General features: G+C 39.3%; 2 protein-coding genes across 3 annotated transcripts in view; one reads left to right on the top strand and one right to left on the bottom strand.

Moving 5' to 3' along the window:
• ccdc57 (coiled-coil domain containing 57) overlaps window positions 1-4,479 on the bottom strand; it is a 185,161-nt gene extending 180,682 nt beyond the window's left edge. Inside the window, exon 1 of the mRNA XM_063074415.1 lies at window positions 4,393-4,479. The gene's annotated coding sequence lies outside the window, so the exon portion shown is untranslated. The remainder of the gene's footprint in view (window positions 1-4,392) is intronic.
• Window positions 3,006-25,432, top strand: part of LOC134360266 (monocarboxylate transporter 4-like) — a 42,145-nt gene continuing 19,718 nt past the window's right edge. Inside the window, exons 1-2 of one of the 2 annotated variants that reach the window (XM_063074423.1) lie at window positions 3,006-3,135; window positions 21,559-21,647. The gene's annotated coding sequence lies outside the window, so the exon portion shown is untranslated. The remainder of the gene's footprint in view (window positions 3,136-21,558; window positions 21,648-25,432) is intronic. The other variant, XM_063074424.1, reaches the window with a different exon arrangement.

Here is a 25,432-nt window from a genome sequence, read left to right as displayed (position 1 = left end):
TAAGGAATAGTTGGCTCTTGGGGGTGGAGAAAGCGAGTAGGCTTTTTGCACTGAGCTTGAGTGAGACTACTGGAGGTCATGGGGTCCATGTTGAAAGGTGAAATGTATAAGGGCAACAAGAAGGGTAACTTCTTCACTCAGAGGGTGGTGAGAGTGTGGAATGAGCTACCAGTGCAAGTGGTTGATTTCAATATTTAAGAGAAATTTGGATAGGTACATGGATGGGAGGAGTATGGAAGGCTATGGCTCTGGTGTAGATTGATGGAACTAGACAGATTAATGGTTCAGCATAAATGAATGGGCTGTTTCTGTGTGGTAATCTTCTATGACTCTAAGTTATACACAATTTGTGTTTGCTTGGGATTGGAGGTGGAAAGGGTCAATAATTTAAATTCCTGGGTGTTATCATATCAGAGGATCTGTCCTGAGACTGGCATGTAAATGCTTATTCAAAAAAAAGCATAGCAGTGCTTCTAATTTCTCAGAAGCTTGTGCAGATTCAGCATGTTATCTAAAACTGACAAATTTCTTTAGCTGCACAGTACAGAGTATCCTTACTGGTTGTGTCACGGTCAAGTATAGTAGAAACAGCAATGGCTGAGAACAGAAAAGCCTACAAAAGATGGTGGATACAGCTTAGTTCATCATGGGAAAAGCCCTCTCCACCACTAGCCACATTTACAAAGAGCACTGCTACAAGAAAACAACATCTATCATCAAGGGCCACCATTATCCCAGCCATGCTCTCTTCTCAATGTTTTCTCATTGATTCCATTGTCCTTCATTATTCCACTGCGGATGCCTGCAAGAAAATTAATCTTAAGATAGTGTTTAGTGATATATAGGCACTTTGATTATAAATTTACTTTGAACTTTGAGAAGAGGTTAGTGTATTGGTGGAGACTGAACCAGGAAGTTGCAGATTGGATCCCTTTGGAGTGCTGAAAGACATGGGAAAGATTTACAGTGGCATGCAAAAGTTTGGGAACCCCTGGTCAAAATTTCTGTTACTGTGAATAGTTAAAGTGAGTAGAAGATGAACTGATCTCCAAAAGTCATAAAGTTAAAGATGAAACATTCTTTTCAACATTTTAAGCAAGATTAGTGTATTATTTTTGTTTTGTACAATTTTAGAGTGAAATAAAGGAAAGGAGCACCATGCAAAAGTTTGAGCACCCCAAGAGATTTGAGCTCTCAGATAACTTTTACCAAGGTCTCAGACCTTAATTAGCTTGTTAGGGCTATGGCTTGTTCACAGTCATCGTTAGGAAAGGCCAGGTGATGCAAATTTCAAAGCTTTATAAATACCCTGACTCCTCAAACCTTGTCCCAACAATCAGCAGCCATGGGCTCCTCTAAGCAGCTGCCTAGCACTCTGAAAATTAAAATAAATGATGTCCACAAAGCAGAAGAAGGCTATAAGAAGATAGCAAAGTGCTTTCAGGTAGCCATTTCCTCAGTTTGTAATGTAATTAAGAAATGGCAGTTAACAGGAACGGTGGAGGTCAAGTTGAGGTCTGGAAGACCAAGAAAACTTTCCAAGAGAACTGCTCGTGGGATTGCTAGAAAGGCAAATCAACCCCCCCCCCCACTTTGACTGCAAAAGCTTCAGGAAGATTTAGCAGACTCTGGAGTGGTGGTGCACTGTTCTACTGTGCAGCGACACCTGCACAAATATGACCTTCATGGGAGTCATCAGAAGAAAACCTTTCCTGCATCCTCACCACAAAATTCGGCATCAGAAGTTTGCAAAGGAACATCTAAACAAGCCTGATGCATTTTGGAAACAAGCCCTGTAGGCTGATGAAGTTAAAATAGAACTTTTTGGCCGCAATGAGCAAAGGTATGTTTGGAGAAAGAAGGGTACAGAATTTCATGAAAAGAACACCTCTCCAACTGTTAAGCACATGGGCACAGGATCGATCATGCTTTGCAGTGGCACAGGAAACATTTCACTGGTAGAGGGAAGAATGAATTCAATTAAATACTGGAAAATTCTGAAAGCAAACATCACACCATCTGTAAAAAAGCTGAAGATGAAAAGAGGATAGCTTCTACAACAGGCTGATGAACCTAAACACACCTCAAAATTCACAATGGACTACCTCAAGAGACGCAAGCTGAAGGTTTTGCCATGGCCCTCACAGTCCCCTGACCTAAACATCATTGAAAATCTGTGGATAGACCTCAAAAGACCAGTGCATGCAAGACGGTCCAAGAATCTCATAGAAGTAGAAAATTTCGCAAGGAAGAATGGGCAAAAATCCCCCAAACAAGAACTGGAAGACTCTTAGCTGGCTACAGAAAGCATTTACAAGCTGTGATACTTGCCAAAGGGGGTGTTACTAAGTACTGACCATGCAGGGTGCCCAAACTTTTGCTTTGGGCCCTTTTCCTTTTTTGTTATTTTGAAACTGTAAAAGATGGAAATAAAAAAGTAATCTTGCTTAAAATATTAAAGAAATGTATCATCTTTAACTTTATGCCTTTTGGAAATCAGGTCATCTTTTACTCACAGTTACAGAAATTTTGACCAAGGGTGCCCAAACTTTTGCATGGCACTGTAGCTGGTGGTATTGTAGCTTGGGAAAAGAAAGAACATTAAAATTGCGTGCTTTGCTTGTTCTAATGACTATCTTCCGTCTACGTAGGAGATTGAAAAGATGAAAATTATTACTAAATTGTAGATCTGGAGATCCAAACAAAGTTCGTGTAAAACTAATTTATCCTAGGATGCAAAGGAGTTAGGGGTCGGGGCTGATATTCCTGAAATTCGACAGATATTGAGAGTTTACTTTGCAGTTACAGTTTATTTTTCCGTGATTGCATTCCTGTCTTAAACTATCTACGTTAACATCATGTGTAAACATCCGTTGTTCTTAGATTGGGTAGTTACAACACTTACTTCCTCCTTACCTACTGAAGTATATACCATTTGATTGTTAGTAACACATCTGAATTGCAGTGTTGTGCTCATACATCACATTGTAAGTAAAGAGGAAACAGGCGGTCATCGGGACCCGGCGGAGCCGTTTCGGGGGACAACGGCTGACGTATAGACAGCTATTCAATAAGAGCAAAGCATCGCACGACTGTGCTCAATTTCGTCGTGGTGATACCAAGAAATACTTGAAGGTAAGGACCTACTGTCTTATAACTTGTATTGTGTAGTTAAATTGGGAGCACCTTTGTATAATTCTAAGCATCACGATGTGGGAGATGATTAACATAATTTTTGCAATTTTTTCCAGAATATGAAATTGTATTTTAAGTCTTATGGGAAACCAATTTTGTACAATTTGTTGCGATGTTGAATTTAATCTGTCCTCAGTATTCCAACTGAATTAAGATGCTTGCACGATATTGTGTTTAGTTGTGGTAGAGAATTAGGTAACATTACCCAGATCCTCTGTTCGAGTATCAATCTAAGACTGGGTTCAGGAAACAAAAATAACCGACTGAGCATATGATTATGATTATACTCATGTGTGCTTTCTTTAAAAAAAACATACCATAAAGTATATGATCCTTGAGGGGTGAAGGTGATAACGTGCGCACGGACAAATGCCGATGGACTGTGGAAGGAAAGATGTTTATGAAAGCTCCGCAGGTTTACAATAGTCTGCCTGTTTTAAAGTGAAAAGTCTAAGGGTTTATTAAGAATGTGTGATGGTGAAAAAATAAACTAACACGAAGGGGCAATTGTCCTGAACCGTCCATTTCACTTAATTTCATCATCTCCCACGTGGTATTACATACTGTATATCCTGTCGTTTGGAGTTCCCCGCTTCAAACCGTCATGACCTACTTTGCTAACTTCTTTACCCACCCTCAGTACACGCACGTCTCTCTCTTCCCCTTCAATAATGCACGAAAAATTCATAAGCAGAACCAATCTGAATAAATCTGTGCGTCGATGGTAGTAGCCTGGACTCTATAACGCAAACTAAACATTTCAGATTAAATTTGTGAAATGCTTGACCTTCATTTAAATATCCGATCCATTCTATTACAGAGAATGCCCTGCCAAGCGATTCCTTAGAGACGCCTGTTTATTCAGCTGATGCTAAATGCGAGTTTTATGCCGGAGTACATAGGCGATAGGGCAACATTGTATTGGCTCAACCAATGTTGCCTTTGCCTCAAAGATAACTCAGTCCCCCACCGGCTGATAATTGGGGCAAAGAACTCGTTAATCAACTTCTGTTTTCCCGACGTTAATTGTTCTGAACAGATTAAGATTCGACGCATGTGTGCTGGAGTTGGACCACTGCGTTAGTAGGCTTTCTTTAAAAATAATCCAGTGTGTTTTCCTTGCTGATTTGAGAGGTATATATTTCTGAATGTTATTAGTTGATTACACCCCCCCCCCCCCCCCGACTACCTACTAACCAGTCTCATCGGACGCCCTTCAGAGCCCTTGACCACTATTCTCTCGTCTGGTAATCCTCGTTGTGTTGCGTACTGGGTGCTCCCATATTCTTGGGTCACGTCTCTCACGTCCTCCTGCGGTTGCTTGATGCTATGTTACACCTACTTCCTCTTCCAGCCCGCTCTCACGGGCACCAGGTCGACTACATTACTCCCCAGGTTCCAACACCGAATATTTGCAGGGATGCCGAAATATAATAAATAATTGTGCCCTGTGTCTGTTGATGTTGGACATACCTGGGAAAACTGGTTGGAAGATCGGTTGGGAGGGAAGCGAGAGGTTGCCGAGCAGCCGAATAAAAGAAATTTTCTGAAGCTGACTGTCGCACTCCAATGTGACTGGTCTGACTATTCATGCTGACGTACATGTACTTTGTTAACATGCGAACAGAAGAAGCTCTATATCTAAAGTTACACTAGTATAACTTGTTGATCAATTATAAGGAAAATATGTCTTGTAACAATCGGGCGATATTTGCATCATTAAGTCTAATTGGCTGAAGGATTGTGAGACTGAGACAGACCTCGTGGCTACGCTGTGTAAACGGCCTCTAGTGTTTAGTTGCGGATTGGCTTGATTCTATACCGATCACGGTGTACGTGCGTACTGACTTGACAGTTGGAGGATAGTTTGGGTAACTTGCATTCTTGACCTTTGGCTTGTCCCTTTGTCTCTAAATCTATGTGGTTAGCTGAGAGGCTAGCCCCACAGGGGTTTTTTTTTGTCTCCTCTGCTCCGGTTCTAGCCACCTGGCAAAAATACGAAAAGGATGCGGAATTGCGTGTGAAGTTGCACTGACCAGGTTGAAGTTTAATCCTATATTTTCTGTGGCACCAGTGTAGTTGGACAGCATGATCCTTTCAAAAGGCGTATTTAAGTGCTAAGCAGGTGCAGTTTTATTAATTTCCCCCTAAGAGGATAAACCTTTTAATTGCTAGCCATGAGTAATCTGATTTCAAGATACTGAATTGAAACATTGTCCTTCAATGGGCAGATTTGTCATAAACATATCATGCTTGTTATTTCAGTCTGATCTTGGCAGCTTTGTAGGTAGATTGAAGTTAGTACCCAAGATTGAGAAACTCGATTTGCATATGACGTAAAATGGTGCCTGAGTTCAGCAATATCACCCAGGATACAATGAACTAATGTAAAGATTTCTGTTGGATTACCGGACTTAAAATACAAGAAGCTTACGAAAGCTAGCTTGTATCAAATCTTTACAAACTTCGGTGACTAAAATGTGTTGCATCTTGGTAGAATAGAAATAAGGTGATCTTGGCATTTTTTCATTGTCGTGAAGGATACGTTATAGCAAGTGCATTAAGAGATTTCCCCATTTCAGGAAGGTAGCACCACCCCCGCCCCCCACAACCCCATATCCCCCCCCCTCACCCGTCGACCTTCAAGGGTGTATGTATACAGGGCATTTGATTATGAAAGAACACAACAATTTATTTGATCACATATTAAAACTATTTACATACATATTCCTTGTTGAGTATTTTGTTGGCAGTCTCAATGCTAATAGCTGAATATACAGATCCTCTGAACATTCCGGTTGCAGTGCTATGTTCACAATAGCTGCTGTCTTGGTTGATGAGCAGGCATAGTTTTTTGCTATTTCTGAATCAGTAAACATTTTCCTGAATAACTTGCCTGTGGGCTTACACACCTGGAATGGCAGGTTATGCTCAATGATGAAAGATGTAAAGTACACCTCAGCTCTAGTGACCTTCTCTGTCAGACTTTGGTTTTCTGCTGAAAAGAACTGTGAAATACTTGAGTAGCCTTCCCTGTGTTTAGCCTCCCTAATATGTTGTGGTCCCTAAATGAAATAGAAGCATAAGGTGTATCCTTATTATATTGTCTTAGGCAGGAAATGTGACATTAAAATATGTACTTGTATTATCATGGAGTTTTTTTTATTCTATTACAACTTTAAGCAAGTCTACAGGGAGTTTGGCCTCATCACGTAGGACATCAATAGAGTAGCTCCTTAGCAGCTAGCCTGCTAGTTTTAGTAATGTTAGCTATGCTAATGAATGAATGACACTTGTTAAACTCACCTCAACATGTCTTTTACTGTCTTAACCCACCATGGACAATAGAAAAGTCACTGTTGCAAACAGTGCAGCGAGCAATGCGGTCATTATTTTTGACCCCTATTAGGCAGGGGTACACTTTTAGTGTAGTCTGGGGTGAAGTACGTTTTATATTTTCTTTTTTGGAATACCCTGCCATGGCGCTGCAGGACACTAAACTGAACTGATGGACAATGAAAGAGAGAGAGGTTGACTGTAAAGCCCGCCCACAGAGAAAACTGGTCTCTTTTTGTGCTAAGTAGACCTATCAGGATTCCCTCCCCCTCTTCCCCCCCCCCATATTGTATATAATTTGCAGGTGTCAGGGAGCCACTATCAATATGCAGGAGACTCCCAGAACTTCCGGGAGAGGTGGGATGTCTGTGCAAATGTAATTTAAAAGAAAAAAACCTGCTGAGGAGACACAGTAGATTCTGCTTCATTGTCTGGTGATGGGAGAAGAGTCAAGGTTAAGTTTGCTACCTTTAAATAATTAAGACTTTTTCTGTTTTTATTTCTGCATCTGTAGCATTTACTTCACTGGGGCCAAATAGATTCCAGTTTGACCAAAAGCCATAGGAGTAGAATTAGTCCATTTGTCCCATTGAGCATTCTCTGTCGTTCCATCATGGCTGATTTATTTTGCCTCTCAACCACATTCCCCTAACCTTTGATGCCCTTACTAATCAAGAACCTATCAAACTCTGCTTTAAATATATCCAATGACTTGGCCTTCATAGCCATCTCTGACAATAATTTCCAGATTCACCACTGTCTGGCTAAAGAAATTCCTCCATCTGTTCTAAAAGGATGTCCTATTCTGTGGTTGTGCTTTCTGGCCGCAGACTTTCCTCCCACAATTGGCAACATCCTTGCCACATATTCTAGATTAGCCTTGAGTTTCATTCTTCTAAACCCCAGGGATACCAGCCTCAGAACAATAAAGTGTTCCTCGTGCCTTCAGTCCTGGGATCATTCTCATAAACTCTCTCCAGTGCTAGCATATTCTTTACTTGGATATGGGGTCCAAAACTACACTCAATACTCAATGGTCTGACTAATGCAATATAACACCTCATCATTACATCCTTGCTTTTGTATTCTAGTCCTCTCTTGAAATAAATGTTAACGTTACATCTGCCTTTTTTACTTCTGAAGGAAAATGAGTATTTGCATTTGTTTTGAATTTTACATTGGAAAAATGATATGTCTAAGCTTTTAAATTCTTTGTTGTTGCAGTGGAGTACCAGACTTAAACTGTGTTAGTCTACACAGGGTTTCTCAGCTGGGTTCCGCAGAACCCCAAGGTTCTGTGAAAGATTGTGATTTTTAAAAAAATTTGTTTTTTGAACTTCATGCAACACATAATGCTAGTGCTCTCAAGGAATGTGTTTATTTGCGTGAGCCTACTCTCAGTTTTTGACACAAGATGGGGGAGGCCATTGATAATTGGTGACACTGTATTGCACAGAGGGAGGGTGGTAAACTGATGAGGAATGTGAAGTGTGTTTTCCGAGCATTGTATGGGCTCACCCAACAGTGTAGTAGAAATTTGGAGAGAAATTTTCATTCTAAAGATAGTCCAGTATGGTGTTTTTTTTTTGGAAGAGGAGGTGTGACATGGAAGGAGAAGATTCTAGGCCTAGGCCTATGTACAATTCTGATAAGGTTAATGATAAAGAATTACAATCTTCTGAGTGATTTCACTGCACTAGTGGAACAACGGACACAAAAAAAAGTCCATCTTTACAATGAAAGCTACTTTTCAATGGGTTTTACATGGACTGGTGGTCCAAGTTGTCCTATTCCATTGTGCGTAGTTTGTGGCAAACAACTTACAAATGTAGCAAGGGCTCCAGCAAAACTGAAAAGACGCTTAACTACAAATCACAGCCATATGACATGTAAAAGTGCTGATTATTTTAAACAACTGTTGGAATCTCAAAACAAACAGATTAAAGCTTTTGAAAATAAAGCCTCAGTCAGTAAAAGGATTCAGGAAGCAAATTATTTAGTAGCTTTAAGACTAGTTCACTTGAAAATGTTTTTTAAAAAAACGTGAAAACCTGGGCAGAGAGCACACCAATCTCCTGCTACATACAGAAGTCTGATGGCTTAGCTGAGGAAGAGTTCTCAATGGGTGTTTGAGCTGAAAGGTGAATTGTAGGAGTACTTTCAAGAAAATAGTAGGCTAGATTTTGCTGAGTGCTTTGAAGATGAAGAATGGCTGTAGAAACTAGCCTATTTAGCAGATATTTTTCATCATATGAATCAGTTGAACAAGTCTCTGCAAGGTCCTGGAGAAAATGTTGTGACTTCAAGTGACATTCTTTTGGATTTAAAAGGAAACTGAATCTTTGGAGAAATCATGTTGCAAAAGGAAATCTTGAAATGTTTCCATTGCTGCTTGGGCTTGAGACTGAGGAAGGATATCAGGAAGTCTTGAGTCTTGTTGAAAACTACCTGGAAGAACTGCAGAACAAAATTAAACACCATTTTCCCTCCCTTTCAACACAAGTGTGTGACTGGGTGAGGGACCCTTTCTCTGAATATACTGCTCAGCCTGAGAACTTCTCTTTGAGAGAAGAGAAAGAACTTTGTAAGCTGCTCTCTGATTATGCACTCAAGATGAGATTTACTGACCTGCCCCTGGACAAGTTCTGGATTTCTGTGAAAGAAGAGTATCCTGCCATTCATAGGAAAGCAATCATGAGGAATTCCTAGAGGAATATTCCTCTTCCTAGAGATGCTGCCTGGCCTGCTGCGTTCACCAGCAACTTTGATGTGTGTTGATAGGAAAGCAATGAACATTTTGCTGTAGTGTTCAACTTATTACACTGTGAGAAAGCTTTTTTTGTTTAACAAACATAAAGAGCAAGGACATAAATTGTCTCGTTTCAACTAAAGGTGAAATCCATGTGTGCTTATCTCAAGTTTGACCCAGAAATGAGAAATTTATCATGCTTGCTTTGTGACTTCTTTAAATTTGTGAAAAGGAGATAAATTTCAAGAAAGGTAAATGAAAATTCATTCTCTACTCAAAACAGCATTGACAATTATTTTTGGATTATTATATTTACAACAATGTTAATGTACCATGAGCTTATAGATATAATAACTTTTATGCAGGTGTTCCCTGTCATCTGAAAATTACTTCAAGGGTTCCTCCAGGGCAAAAAGGTTGAGAGACTTGTCTACAAATTCAGGCTGAATGTGTGCTGTATCTTGGATAAGACTGATATTTTGAAAGCAAAATGTATTTTTGTTCTATATATGGTGGAAACATTTCTTAATTGTGTGCATAAATGGTTCTTCCTGTTCTACCAGGAATTTGAAAATGTTTAAAGATCAATACTGTATTCTTTATATTTCCACAATATATAATACTTGATTGGCAGAACAAAGCTAAGGGCCAACTGTCATTCTACTCCACTTCTATATTGTCACTTGGCTCAGCAGTGCCATTACGGGAAGGATATGGAAGTCAGATATTAAGAAGTCAGTAAGTGATAGAAAATTAAATTTTGGCACTGCAATACTTTTATATTGCTTTGCCCCTGTCGGTTGCCCCGATTGTGTGGGTGAGTGATAGAATCTGGTGGGAATTCAGGAAAATAAGGGAAATAAAATGCAGGATAAATGTAAGATGATTGAAAATGGTTGATGCAGACTTTGTGGGCTGAACGACCTATTTCCATGCTGCATTCCTGACTCCATATCGCAACTTTTTTAAAAAGCCAAGTGAGATTGAATTGATGAGCAAGGTTCATAAATTACAATTAAGAGGAGTATAAAATATGAAACATAGTATGCATCTCATAAGTCAAGAAAAATTTAAGTTTACTATGCTACAACAGTGAGAGTTGAAAGGTACATGGCATTCTTTGTATCTTTCTGTATTGTTCTAGAATTCATAACACAATTTGCTTCCAGGAATTCTTTCACTTACACTTTGTGGCCACTTTATTAAGTATATTCTGTATCTAATATAACCATTTTATTATGTTCATGGTGTAACTCAACCACTTCAAGGTTTAACTTGTACGTTCGGAGATGCTCTTCTGCACACCACCTTTGTAATGCGTGATTATTTGAGTTATGTTCATCTGGCTATCAGTTTGAACCACTCTGGCCAATTTCCTTTGACCTCTTTCATTAACAAGTCATTTTAACCCATAGAACTGCCACTCACTGAATGTTTTGTTTATTGCACCATTCTCTATAAACTCTAGAGATTGTTGTGTGTGACAATCCCAAGAAATCAGCAGTTTCTGAGATACTTGAACCACCCCGTCAACCACCAACAATCATTCCACAGTCAAAGTCACTTTTCTTTTCCCATTCTGATATTTGGTGTGAACACCAACTGACCATGTCTGCATGCTTTTATGCATTGAGTTGCTGTCTGTCACATGATTAGCTAAATAGATATTCCCATTAATGTGCAGGTGTACCTAATAAGGTGGCCATTGAGATATTTCATCTCCCTAGCCTCTTCTTTGTTTTCACTTATTCCCTCTGCATAAAGAAAACATTAACAGTTATAGAATTAAGTTGTGAATTGCTTATTCCTGGGTCGATCAATATCGCACTGTTTCTGAATGAATTATGTGATGGTGATATGAGCATGTATTATAGATTGTTACTATAGTAATGCATTATTTTGGAATTAGAGCAGAAGTCTGGTAAACTGTCAAATTAATAAGGGACATACTAACTAAAGATTTTCAAATTTTAAAGAGCTTTGTGGGTTTAATTTGTGTTCTGTTTTAAGACTTGTGATATTCACTCTTGCCTCTAGAATGTCTACATGAGATGCTTTTGGCAATTTGGGTAAAATTGTTTTAGAATTGAGCAAATTTGGTAGAAGTTAACAATGTCCTCTTTCGGTACAGTACCTTTCTCGGACTCATTTTAAACACAATTTTAAAAAGCTACCACCTTGTGTACTGTTAATGGGTGAAGGACTGGAACTGCACTCAAAAGAGCTGTGGTTACACTGAGGTTTTGTGAACCACATTAAATTAAATGGTTGCTTTCCAGCTTTGCCTCCATTTCAGTGAGGTTGGCACTTCACACTATGGATACATATTGTTAGTTTAATTAATGTTAACGGGCAGTCAAATCAACCTTTAAAGATGTAGGTGCTAAATCCCTAACTGGATCTTTCTAGAAAGAACCAATATCAGGGAAAGCGCAAATTGAGAAGATGCTGACCCACAGACCTCAGTTTTGTGAAAAGCAAATGAACAGCACATGGTAATAACTCAGGCTGTCTAGCAGCATCTGTGTGGAGGGTTGGGGGAACATAGTGTTTGGGTGAAAGGAGGGAATGATTGGGTTTAGTTGCAGAGAGGAGGAGAGTGGGGGATGGATTGGATAAATGGAATATCTCTTGACTAATACTGAGTGAGAGAGCACAGGCTATTCTAGGCAGTTGGAGAGAGAACACAAATGAAGGAACATAGATTTAGGAATTGCTAGATGTGCCAATGGAGAGAGGAAAAAACTGAGCCAGTAGCATAGATTGATGATGCCACAGTAATGGCTGGCTCTGATACAGATAAAGAAATGAAGTTACTGAAGTTGTAAAATCAATATTGAGTATTAAAGACTGCAAGGTGCTAGATGGAAAATGAGGTCTTGTTCTTCTGTCTAGGATTGAGCTTCATTATAATACAAGAAACTAAATAGGCCAGAGTGAAAGTGATTGAGTTCCTAGCTGCATCTTGTGGCATATCAGGTGGCAACCTTGCATTTGTTTTTTTTTTAAAATGAGGCTGATTTGCTAGCTTGATGTTCAACCCAGCGTGGATGGAAAGCATGCAGGGAACCAGCCGGATTTGAACCCTCGGCCACTCACCTCAAAAGTCCAGTGTGGATGCCACTGCACCATCAGCCGGCTAGAGTGAAAGTGAGATGGAGATTTAAAGTAACACACATAAAATGCTGGTGGAACGCAGCAGGCCAGGAAGCATCTATAGGAAGAAGTACAGTCGACGTTTTGGGCCGAGACCCTTCGTCAGGACTAACTGAAAGAAGAGATGGTAAGAGATTTGAAAGTGGGAGGGGGAGGGGAGATCTGAAATGATGGGAGAAGACAGGAGGGGGAGGGATGAAGCTAAGAGCTGGAAAGTTGATTGGCAAAAGGAATATAAGGCTGGAGAAGGGAGAGGATCATGGGACGGGACGCCTAGGGAGAAAGAAAGGGGGAGGGGAACACCAGAGGAAGATGGAGAGCAGGCAAGGAGTATTGTGAGAAGGACAGAGAGATTAAAAAGTGGTGGGGGAGGAGGGACAAAATAATAAATAAATAAGGGTTGGGGTAAGAAGGAGAGGAGGGGCATTAACAGAAGTTGGAGAAGTCAATGTTCATGCCATCAGGTTGGAGGCTATCCAGATGGAATTTCAGGTATTGTTCCTCCAACCTGAGTGTGGCTTCATCTTTACAGTAGAGGAGGCAATGGATAGACATATCAGAATGGGAATGGGATGTGGAATTAAAATGTGTGGCCACTGGGAGATCCTGCTTTCTCTGGCGGACAGAGCGTAGGTGTTCAGCGAAATGGTCTCCCAGTCTGCGTCGGGTCTCGCCAATATATAGAAGGCTGCACCGGAAGCCTCGCCAAGAATTAAAGTGGTAGTTTAAGTTCAGTTGGCTTTTGCAGACTGAATACAGGTGCTCTTCAAAGCAATCAACCAAAATGCATTTGTCAGCTCCAATTTAGAAGTGATGACATTGTGAGCATCACTTGCAGTTCACTGGACGATTTGAAATATCAGTAAATCGTTGCTTTGCCTGGAAGAACTGTTTGGGTACCTGAATTGTCAGAAGGGAAGAGATTTTTTTTAAAAAAAAAAGACCAGTATTGCATCACTTTTACTTTAATGGAAATGGAGTGGTCGGTGGAGATGCAAGAGGACCAGCGTGTGGGAAAGGAATGATTCTTGTGGAAAAGCTGATCATTGGGGTGAATGGCAGAAGTTTGCTGGGGGGGGGGGAACTGTGGAGTGAGATGAGTCACAGCTTAGTGAGAGGCATCTGCGTGAAATATCTCAATTAGAACAAATGACAGAGGCCGAGTAGCTGAGAATGGACTGGAGTTCTTAGAGATGGGTGGGGGGAGGGGGGAGGTAGGTGGGAAGAAGTACATTTGAGATGAAGTGTAGTTTGTAATGGGTTTTTGTCATAAGCCTTTGTCCTAGACACCATCAGAACCAGGAAGGTAAGAGTGATGAACCACATTGAGAGCAGGGTGGAAAATGGCAGCAGAAGTAACTTGATTTTAACATGCAGAAGGCAGCACCAATTCAGTTGGAAAGGGCACCCAAGTACAGTGGTACTGAAGCAAAAAAAATTGTATCCCATCTCATTGTTAGGAGTATAGGTAGGGTGGATTGACAAATCTTCTCCCAAGATGCCTGTTGTGTACTTGATATTTCAGTGCTATTTGAGTAGCCTTGTAAATCTTAAGGATGGCACAGTAGCATAGAGGTTAGCATAATGCTTTACAGTACAGGTGACTTGGGTTCAATTCCTGCTGCTGCCTGCAAGGACTTTGTACGTTTTCCCCGTGACTGCCTACATTTCCTCCCACAGTCCAAAGGTGTAGCAGTTGGTTGGTTAAATGGCTGCTATAAATTGTCCCATGATTACTCTAGGATTAAATTGGGGAATTGCTGGGCAGCGTGGCTGGAAGGGCCTGTTCGGGGCTGAATCTGAAATTAAATAAAAATTAAATGTATTGTCTGATTAAGCAATCTCACGCTACCACATGATATGTGTGCACCTTGCTTAAAGTAGACACCAAGTTTGATTCACATCTTGGACACCTGAGTCTTCATCTGAATTAATTTAATGTTTTGAAGTTACAAAACATAACATTGGCAATACAGTATTTTTAAAGTGAGCCTGAGATGGCTGCTGTCCTATTGCAACACAGTGAGATGTTCAAGTTTTAAAAAAAACACAAAGCAAGGAATGGCGAGTTAAAAAATGCAGCCCAGCAGATACAGGCAGTTGAGTTTTAAAATTTAAAAAAAAGCAGTGCAGCATGTACTCTCTTCAGAAGGGAATACACAATCAATTTTTTAAAAAAGAAAATGGAAGAATTCATGGGTTCATAAAGAATACCGGGTATAATCATTTTTAAAAAAGAGCAGAAATGGCTGGCTACATTGGAAAGATTGGTGCATTTGATTCCACATGATTCCATATATACTGAGCAAATTGAACAGTATTTTGAAGCAAATGAAATGGCCAGTGAGAAATGAGTACCAATTTTACTGTGTGTATTAGGTTTAAAGGCATAGAGTTTGCTCTGAACCAAACCATCGGAAATGAGGTTTGCTGATATTGTGAAAGTGACGTGGGAACATTTAGAACCGAAGCCATTGTTGATTGCAGAACGCTTTAGGTTTCATAGCAAATTCAAAAAGTGGGAGTCCATTTCAGCATACATGGCTGAATTGAAGAGATTGTCTGAGCACTGTCAGTTTGGTAATGGGCTTAATGAGTCACAGAGAGATTGTTTAGCTTGTGGAATCTTAGAAGAAAGCATTAAAAAATGGCTCCTAACTGGAGTACAACTGAGATTTAGAGGAGCAGTTGAAATTGCAGTCAGGAATGAAAGTGAGTGTGAACAAAATTGCAGTGTCCAGACAGAGGCCAGTCTGGCTGAACAATTTGTGTTATTGTTGTGGCAGGCGCTCACAATGCAGGTGTAAGGTTGAAACTTGCCAAAAATGCAGCAAAGTAATACGTGTAGAGCATTTCCAGGAAACACAAATAAATGGATTGCACAGGGAAGAGGAAGCTTAAAAAGTTAAGTTGCAGTTTCAAAAAGAGCACTAATCTGCATTCTGTTGATGGAAAATCTGATAATGATGAGAGTGACACAGTACTGAGTAGCCTTGAGATTTACAACGTGAAATCTAATAACAGACAAGCAATGTGGCTTGTACCAGAAGTGAATGATAAACTAATTAAAATCGAATTGGATACTGGCTCAGCTGTTTCAATCATTCCACAAAATGAGTTTGAGTGGTGTTTCAGAGTTACTAAACTGAAGCTTGCTGATGTCCAACTAAGAACTTGTACTGGAGAAAAGATAACTCCTGTGGGAATGACATTCGTAAATGCAACAACCAACAAGTCACACTGGGCTTGTATGCAGTAAAAACAGCAGGAACAGCACTGTGGGAACATGATTGGCTGAGATAACTATAATGTGATTGGAGATCCATCATTTGCATGCAACATCTCCTGCAATGAAGACAGCTGAAAAGAAATTAGAAAGTTGCTGGATGGTGCCAAAACTGTCTCCGTGCTGTACACCATGAACTATGGACTAACAGAAGGCAAAAAAGTGTTGGTGCCAACCTCTGCCTCTGGTTGGAAGGCATAATGGTCCAAGAAAGGACTATGCTGCTCAGAAGAATCGTGAAAGTAACAAAAGCAGTTGTTGGACTACAACAGTTTTTGTAGGCAACACATCTGAGAAAGCTTCTGATATGTTAATCAGGCAACTACTTGTGAAATGTGTCTTGGTTTTAAACTGGAAGAGTTCAAGGAGCTTCAGGAAAATTGCAAGCATTCTGCTTTTCTAGGTATAAAGAACCAGAATTACATTGCATGCATTAAGGCAATGTTTCCCAAACTATCTTAGCTCAACAACCCCGCCCCCCCCCCCCCCACAAAGCACCTTCATACTTGCCAACACCCCACTTAGGCACAATATACCTTCTGATGCCCCCATAGTGTAAAAACTTGTCTACCATATGCTAACATGAGAAAAATGATTCAGTTTTAAATTTGTCTTTTAAACCTAGCTTACGTAGTACCTATATAGCTGCTTTGATGATAATGTGATCCCTGAAGTTGATGGTTTTCAGCAAGAGTTGAAATATCTGATTCAAGTTGTGTCAGTAAAAGCCTTAAAGTCCCCAAATGTAACCATGTCCAAGAGGTTTGTTTTTTTGTGAGTATGTGGTTCACAGCACTGAAACCTCTTTCAACAAGGTAGGGTGGAAATGCAATGAAGAGCAGTTTAGCTTTTCTCCAAAGACCAGGAAACTTTGTATGACAGTTTAACCACATAGCACAAAAGCCAACATTTTTGAAAAGGATTTTTGCTTCTTAATCATTGTGAATTTTGATAATTTCTTCTTGCAAGCTTTCTTCCTGTTCAACTTTGCAAAGAAATGTGTTAATAATCCAGTCAGGAATTTCCAAATTGTTCTAATCCTTGAATCGATAAAAGCCCAACACTGCACTTTTTGCCTGGAAGAAGAAAAGGAGGAGATGAGTTATACAGCTTTTGTTACATGCACATTCAGTTGAACTCTGAGTGATTATGCAGAAAGTTTGAAGTTAGTAACTCATCTCCTTCTACCTTAGGCCACAAACTTATGAATCACCCCTTGTATCAGCATCCATTTTGAGAATGGCGGTGAGCACTTCAGCAGACATTATCAATCTTTCACCAATTGTTCCAGACTTTCCACACTTTGCTTCTTATAACATTTTCAAGTTTATAGCAATGAGGTCATTTTTAGCTTTCTTGGCAAATAATTCAAGTGTGCAACACTTTTCAAATGCTTTTTTCATCTTCTAGAACTGAGTAATAATGTAAGTAGGTTTTTCCAGGGTGTCTTTCACGGAAGTGTTTCTGTGATCTTAATGGTTTCATGGCTTCATTAGACAGGACAGTATTATAAAAGATGTTGCTGATCTGACAGGAACAGAATAAAATCATACTCCAAGTATGTAACATTGTATTGATGCACTTTCTGTCGTTTCTGGTTCTTAGCAGGATTAGAATTCAAGGCTTCACCGCCTTCGGACACATAGAGATCGCGCCTTACATATTTATCCATCATTAACGAGGCTAAATTAAAATTTAAAATTAACACAAACTGGGAATGTCTATCGGATATCGATGACCACAGTGCGTTAACATGGACCGATTGGCTCTATTTCACTATTTGGTTCCGGCCAGCGCTGTATCATTGTGCGACCTATTTTCTGTAGATCTGTAGAGAGAGTTGAAGATGCACTTAACAACTGTTAAATTGCATGAACTCGTTCCACACCACAGGGAACTGGTTGCTAACATATTCATCCCGAATGTCTGTTTGATTGGGAAGGTTGGATGAGATTGAGTTTCAGATGCATTGTGATGACGAGTGCTCACCGCCTGCAGAGCTGTGATTCTTTCTGTGTTCTCGTGCCATTCTTGTTTTCTGGAAGTGCCAGTCCTACAAACGGTTGGTGATGCAGCTTACCAAGCTGCACCCCCCCCCCCCGATGACTTCTATTTCTCTTAATGCCCTATTAGGACAGGTAATCACCCTACTTTGGGAATCACTGCACTAAAGTTATTGCATGAACTTCAAGTGGGAGACAAAAAGCTGCTTGTAAAAGTAGATGCAAAGACCAAAGCCCAGCTGGATGAATGGAAGGCCAAAAAGAAAGCAGTCAATGGAGATGCGAAAACAGGATTTCTCAGATGATATTGTGGATGTGGAAACCAAGAGGAGAGCAGTAGAAGGATTAGTGAGGGAATACTCTGGTGAAATGAATGCACAAGATGCACAAACTAGAAAAAGTAAAAAGGTAGGCGAGGGAAAGTGTCCAGAGCTGACAGAACTATTTTCTTTAGTCTGAGTCATCTCCTACAACTACCACGGAGGAGGCCCCAGAACCTGAGATTCACAGCCACAAGTCTCACCTGCCAAGCAGAGTGATTTCCCCCTTGTCAGGAAAAGTGTTATCCCACAAGGCTAAGAAAGCCTCCACAGCGATTAAATCTTTAGGCCTGACTGGGACAATTTAAATAATAAATAGGCTATGTTGTGGGTGTCTATATAGTAATTGTATTATATAGTATACTGTGTATATAGGTGAGATGTGTTCTCCATTGAGTTGGAGTTTATAGCTAAGCTGGAAGGAGTGTTGTGTATTTAATATTTCAGTAATTGAGTAATCTTCATATTTGATTATATAATTCATTATATTTATATGCAAAAATAAGTGAATTTCATACATCACGCTACCATGTGATACATATGTGCCTTGTTTAAACACTAAGTTAGTCTCTCATTTTGGACACCTGTCTTCCTTTGATATTGTTTAATATTTTGAAATCACAAAGCATAACAATGCCCTCCTGCCAAACCCACTAGACATTGTTCTGGCCCAGCAGAGGAAAGCCTGCAAGGCCTGCCTTGAAATGTGGGAGTCGAAGAGAAATGAAATGGCTTCGACTGACAAAAGTGCAGCACACACAAAATGCTGGAGGAACTCGGTAGGTCAGGCAACATCTATGGAGGGAAATAAAGAATGGATGTTTCAGGCTGAGGTCCTTTATCAGGACTGGAAAGGAAGGGGCTTAAGCTAGAATAAGAAGGTGGGAGGGAAAAGAGTATAGGCTGGGAGGTGACGAATTAAACCAGGTGAGGTTGGGGAGGGGAGGGAAATGAAATGAAGGAAGAAGCTGGTAAGGGATAGGTGAAAGAGGTAAAGGTCTAAAGTTAGAGAAATTTAATAGAGGACAGTGGACCATGGAATAAAGGGAAGAAGTTGAACCAGAGGAACATGTTGGGCTGGTGAGGAAAAATGGTGAGAGGGTACCCAGAATAGTGAATGGAATGGGGGGGGGGAGAAATTACGGGAAGTTAGGGAAATCACTAGTCATGCCCATTGGGGCAGGGGCTACCGAAATAGAAAACAAGGTGTTAATCTTCACTCAAGACAAAGTTAGTTAAGGTAAATAGGGTGGGGGGGGGGAAAACAGATTAAAAGGTAAGATCATACTACAGAACAACTGAAATTCATATGAAGATATTTCTCAGTGAAAAATCTTAAGACTCTAAGAATCCATCCATAGTTGACAGGGGAAATGTCGAGGTAGTACATGTTGAGTACCCTTTATCCGAAATGCTCAGGGCCAGAACTGTTTCAGGTTTTGAATTTTTACTAATTTTGGAATAAGAGATGGTGTGGGATCATCATAATTTCTGACTCTACACTTAGATGCTACTGGTAAGCTGTCTTAATCTTGTTCGTCACACGTATGTACTTAATAGTGAAAATTATTACATACCATTAATATAATATGTGTAGGCTAATGAAAGCAGCATAGCAGCATTGGGAGAATACCTGAATTAGCTGAACAACGACAAACAAGAGAAGGCTTTCAGTCTCTACCTACGCTGCCGTATTTTGATTAAAAGGTTACAGTACTCTATTTGTATTTTACTTTGGTTTATATTTTACATTAAATATTTTTTTTAAAAATCAGCACTGTAGATTTGTTTTGGTGTTAGATTTTCATCAGCGGCAATCTTCGCCATCTTATCAATGAATTTCTTTGCCTCATGATCAGCAAATGATATATCTTTAAAATTTGAATTTATGTAAAGCTTTAAAAACCTTTTCAAAAAAATTAATGCTGTGCCATTTCTTAAATTTCTGCAACCAGCCAACTGAATATTCACATTTACCTTTAATTTACAGTTCACTGTGATAGATTTTTGCTTGTTTCATGATCAGCATACCGTTAAGTGGCAGATGTTCACGCCAACGCTTACAAAACCATTCTTTCAATACATGATTAATTTCATTTCTTCACTATATGCAGTGTTTTTCTATTTGTCATTAACTTCTCATATATATGAGGTCACTTCTCAGAACTGTGTGTGACGCACAAAGACTTGCACATCAGCTGGGAATTTTCAATTTGTGACTTCAGTGCACAAAATTTCAGAGTTTGGAGGTTTTTGGATTTTGGAATATTGGTTAAACCCTGTATTAAATTCAAAGAAAAAAATCAGACAAATTGCAAAGATTAGAAGGCCAGAAGATTGGGGAAGTTGTAGACACCAACAAAAAAAATTAAGTAGAGGAAGTGCTTTTGCATATATTTAAAGGAAGATGGTAGCTGAGATAAGCATGTGTCTCTTAGAAGAATTAGTAATAATTGTGTTGGTGCGTGGCCAAGTGGTTAAGGCGTTGGTCTAGTGATCTGAAGGTTGCTAGTTCGAGCCTCAGTTGAGGCAGCGTGTTGTGTCCTTGAGCAAGGCAGTTAACCACACATTGCTCTGCGATGACACCAGTGCCAAGCTGTATCCGCCCTAGTGCCCTTCCCTTGGACAATATTGGTGGCATGGAGAGGGGAGACCTGCAGCATAGGCAACTCCCAGTCTTCCATACAACCTTGCCCTGGAAACCTTCCAAGGCGCAAATCCATGCTTTCACGGGGGGGTGTCCCAATATGAGTAGAAACTTGAGGGACAAAGGGAAGGACTTAGTGATGATTCCCACCAAAGAAAAATGTCAGGCAATTAGTGACCAAAGGCAAATTTGTCTTCTGAAATTTATGGCCTGCATGCTAGAGTCTCAAAAGAAGTGGCTGGAGAATGGATGTATTGGTTTTATTCTTGAAAAATTTTGTCGATTTTCTGAAGTTCCACCAATTGTACTGGCAATTTTGCACTGATTTTTTTTGGCATGAAATGGCTTTTAAAAAGCTGGAAGTTCGATCTGCAACTGAAGTTTCCTATTTTCATTTTCAGGTATCTCTGGGTATATCAGAATAGGGTTTAATGTCACCGGCATATGTCGTGAAATTTATTAACTTTGTGACAGCAGTACAATGCACTACATGATACAGGGGAAAAAAACTGAATTACAGCAAGTATGTATATCAAATCATTAAATAAGTAGAGCAGAAACAGAAATAAAGTGTTCATGGTTCATCCATTCAGAAGATGGATGGCAGAAGAGAAAAGGCTGTTCTTGAGTCACTAAGTGTGTGCCTTCAGGCTTCTGTACCTCCTTCCTGATGGTAACAGTGAGAAGAGGGCACGTCCTGGGTGGCGGGAGTCCTTAATGACAGACACCGCCTTTTTGACTCACTGCTTCTTGATGTCTAGGATAGTACAATTGTTTTGTTATTTTTAAGGTGTGGATTAACTTGAATATATCTACCAAATGATGTACCATTCAAATGGGAAAAATACTTTTTTGTTGCTTTTCAGATTTCCTGTACAAATAGTGGTACTCCTTCTCAGAGGTGATTTGGTTGCCTGCTTCAACTGGTGTTGTTGCATTTCTGAGCTACTTTGAGGTAGGAGAGCCTTGTGAATTCCTCTACCATAGATTTTGGGGAGAGATATATCTTCCATTCTTTACTTTCTCCAGATTATCTCTAGAGATTTGAGTCATCACCATCGTGAGAAATGGATTTGAATACTGTTTGTGCCTCCCATCTTTTCTCATTTAAATATCTCAGTTTAACCCCACTCTTTCCTTTCAATTTGTATTTGTCTAGCCTTCCCATAAATTATCAGCCAGCCCTGATGAAGGGTCTTGTCCCAAAAACAGTTGAGTGCCCATTTCCCTCAACAGATGATGCCCAACCTGCTGAGTTTCTCCAGGTACTTTGTGCATTGTTTCAGACTTCCAGCATCTGCAGCTTCGTGTCTCCCTTAAATATATCTGAACAATTTGTTTATCTCACTTCTTTTGGAAGCAAGTTCCCCAGAGCGGTGAGAATGTAAGTAAAGAGGTTTCTTCGGAATTTACTGCTGGATTCTTTCGTAACTTGTATTTTAGTGATGTGTTGTAGAAGTAAATTTTACTACAAGTAGAAACCTTTCATGTTCACATTTTCAAAAACCTGCATGATAAAGGTCACTTGGATTACCCCGAACAGACTGCTTTCTGTACTTTCCTGATGTATGTTGTCACGTTCTGGTATCATTTAAATCTTTCTGTGAGATCCTATCTTTATGAAATGCATTGTATTGTCTAACCAAAGATTAATGTAGGTTTAGTGTAATCTCCCTACTTCTCATTTTTAATCCCTCCTAAAAATGAGCTGTAATACTTGTTTGCTTTTTTGTAACAGTTCTTGCTAATTTGTACATGGACTGTGACATGGCTTTGTTTTCTGTTGTGTGCTATGCTATGTTACTTGATTCAAAAATTACTTGTCTGGGCTGAAACTTTTAAGTTATTGCCTTGTGCATTCATTGCTTAATCAATAATATGAATTGGTGATAAGATGTGCATCTTTAACGTTGAAATACTAACTTCATAGTCGTGAGCTTGACCCAAAATAATTGTGTATTCAATGGATGCAAATTCTTGATGCATTCTTAGCCATGTTTAGGTATAAAAATAAATTCCCAAGTTACTTCAGGAAATTTTTTGTTACAATTATTCAAATAAGCTTGAAACTATGTGGCTACTGAATGCAAGCCATTGTCCTTTCATGGGCAGGCCCATGACATTTTAGTTTGAGCTTTGGAGATGAAGGCAACAATAAAATGGATAGATTTCCCATAAAACAATGTGATTGCTAGGAGGACATGGATGCCTGTAGACCATTTATATTATTAGTAAAGTCCATGCTTTGGTTTTGTATAATTTTGGAGGTTATGATAGGAAATTGCTTAACAAAGTTAAATTATTAGTCCTTACTGACATTACAAATTTAAATTGACAAATTTCTTGGCATTCATTCCATATGTGGTTAATTATGCAAATGCCATCAGTTTCATCTTACTTCACAGGCTTTGCTGTTGCAGTTTTAATTTTTTGCTGTCTACAATGAATCAGTGATTTCTTGCTTTTGGTATTAATCTGGATGTAAAAACCATTCAAAATTTTAAGCCACCTTGGAAACATAGTAACCAAGTTTCTTTTCTATTGATACATGAAGTTTGAATTACTTGGGCAACCTGAAAATTATTTTGCTTAATATGTTCTTTTCAGAATAGTATTCAATTTGGGTTATATTTGAAGTATTTTATCATTTTTGAATATTTGAATTCATAGCTTAATCCCATGTTTATCCTGATTTTTTTTTCATTTCTACATAAAACAATAGTCATTAAAATGCTTTTTTTTTTCGTTTGCTCTCTGTGCAGATTTATCAATCTAATTGAACGAACTTGGTCTTCATGTGCAGATTTCTTTGAGGCAGTTGTGCACCATTCATTATGAATAATGTACATCTGCCATAAAGAAATCTACAGTTAGTCAGTCACTGCCTTGGCCTGTGATGATTAATGATATGTAAACTTAAGATGTGAAGCTAAAAAAGGTTGTCTTGCATCTTTCACCTTCGGTATCATCATGTAGAGTGTCCGAATGCCATTGTTGCACCTCTGGCTTTTTTTTTTCTTGATTTCAGGCTAAACTGATGCGGCAGTATTCTGTGATTTGGGTAAAAAGGTTAACCCATTGAAAGCTCAAGTCCTTTTTGAATAGACTGTTTTGTTTTTAAACAAAAATGCAAAATTCTGCTTTCTCCCATGCACATGAATTATTCTCAACATAAATATTCAGTTTTAATTGAAGTATTTTGGTGTTAATTGCTTTATGCTGCAAGTTTAATAGGTTACAGGTTTATTTAAACGGAATCATCATTAACCTGGGATTATTTGGTGTCAAGTTAATGATTGCAATAAAATAAAAAATTCTGCTGTTACCTCTAAAAATGCCCTACAGCACTCTACTGCATGGATGAAATATTTGCATGAATTAATCTAATTACCCTGAGTTTAGCAAGGCATTTTTATGGTGTTTGTTTCTTCATTGTGTGCCGTGTTGTATGATATAGGCAATCATGGTCTTTTCATGACTGATTGTTCTTGGCAATTTTTTCTACAGAAGTGGTTTCTTCTGGGCAGTGTCTTTACAAGATAGGTGACCCCAGCCATTATCAATGCTCTTCAGAGATTTTGTTGGCCTGGTGTCAGTGGTCACATAACCAAGACTTAATATGACCAGCTGTTCACGTGACCAGCTACCACCTGCTCCCATGGCTTCATGTGACCCTGATTTGGGGTGGGGGGAGCTAAGCAGGTGATAGACCTTGCCCAAGGGTGACCTGCAGGCTAACGGAGAGAAGAAGTGACTTGCACCTCCTTTGCTAGAGATGCCTCTCCACCTGGCCACCCATTTTAGGGTGTAGACTCGATATGAATGCTCCCAATATCATTCGTATGAAGTTGTACTGTCATTGGTAATCAATTTGAAAGCAGTGAAGAATTTGAAACTACATTGCCAAACTGGTTAATATCTTAACCTATATTTGGGTTGTGCAGTTATTGCTCTGACAATGAGGACACTTAAATGTCCTTGAGCCCTGCCAAGCCTTGAGAGTTAGAATGCCACTGGAAAAGTTAAATATTTCAAACAAGTTGGTTGCTGTTTCGTCTAGTGCTTATAATCTATCTTGGGTTGGATGTAACGTTATCATGCTTTCAAATCCCTGGAGAAATGTCCCATTTGCTGCTTTTTCATTTTTAAAGGCAGTGATCTTGTAACTGCTGTTGTAAGAGCTGAAGATTACGACAGAATGGACTTGGTATTAATCCAATTCCTTCCTCTTTTTTTTGAAATGACAGGAAAACTTTGACATCAGAGTTCATAGCACTTACAAAATTCAAATTAATAAAACTATTGGAACTTTGCTATAAAACTGAAGGTTAACAAATGTGACTTGGTGAATGAAAAGGGTTGACTTTTCTGGGGAAGTGAGACCTGACATTAAGCAAGCATTCTTTTTCAATTGCTGAATAGTCTATTCTGAATTATCCGTGTTCTCTTAAACTGCAGAAAACTTATCTGAAATATTTTGGTATGAAGCTTGCGAAATCACACTACTAAAACTGCTTAAGGTATTTGTACTATCCTGTCACCTTCTCAGATTAGTTTCTCTTGCAGCTACAAATTAACTGAGACAGCATCTCAAATCTTGTTAGATATCTGGATTAGGGAGTGCTGTTCTCATATAGCTATAGGGATTAGTTGAAATATCAAACAAACAACTGAAGCTACAGTTAGACTGCAGTGATTTTATTTCTAATTATCTCTGTTCATATGTGTGTGTGTTTTTTT

This window comes from Mobula hypostoma, chromosome 22 (genome assembly GCF_963921235.1).
Source record: "Mobula hypostoma chromosome 22, sMobHyp1.1, whole genome shotgun sequence".
NCBI lineage: Eukaryota > Metazoa > Chordata > Chondrichthyes > Myliobatiformes > Myliobatidae > Mobula > Mobula hypostoma.
This window is presented reverse-complemented; position numbering and strand designations above follow the sequence as displayed.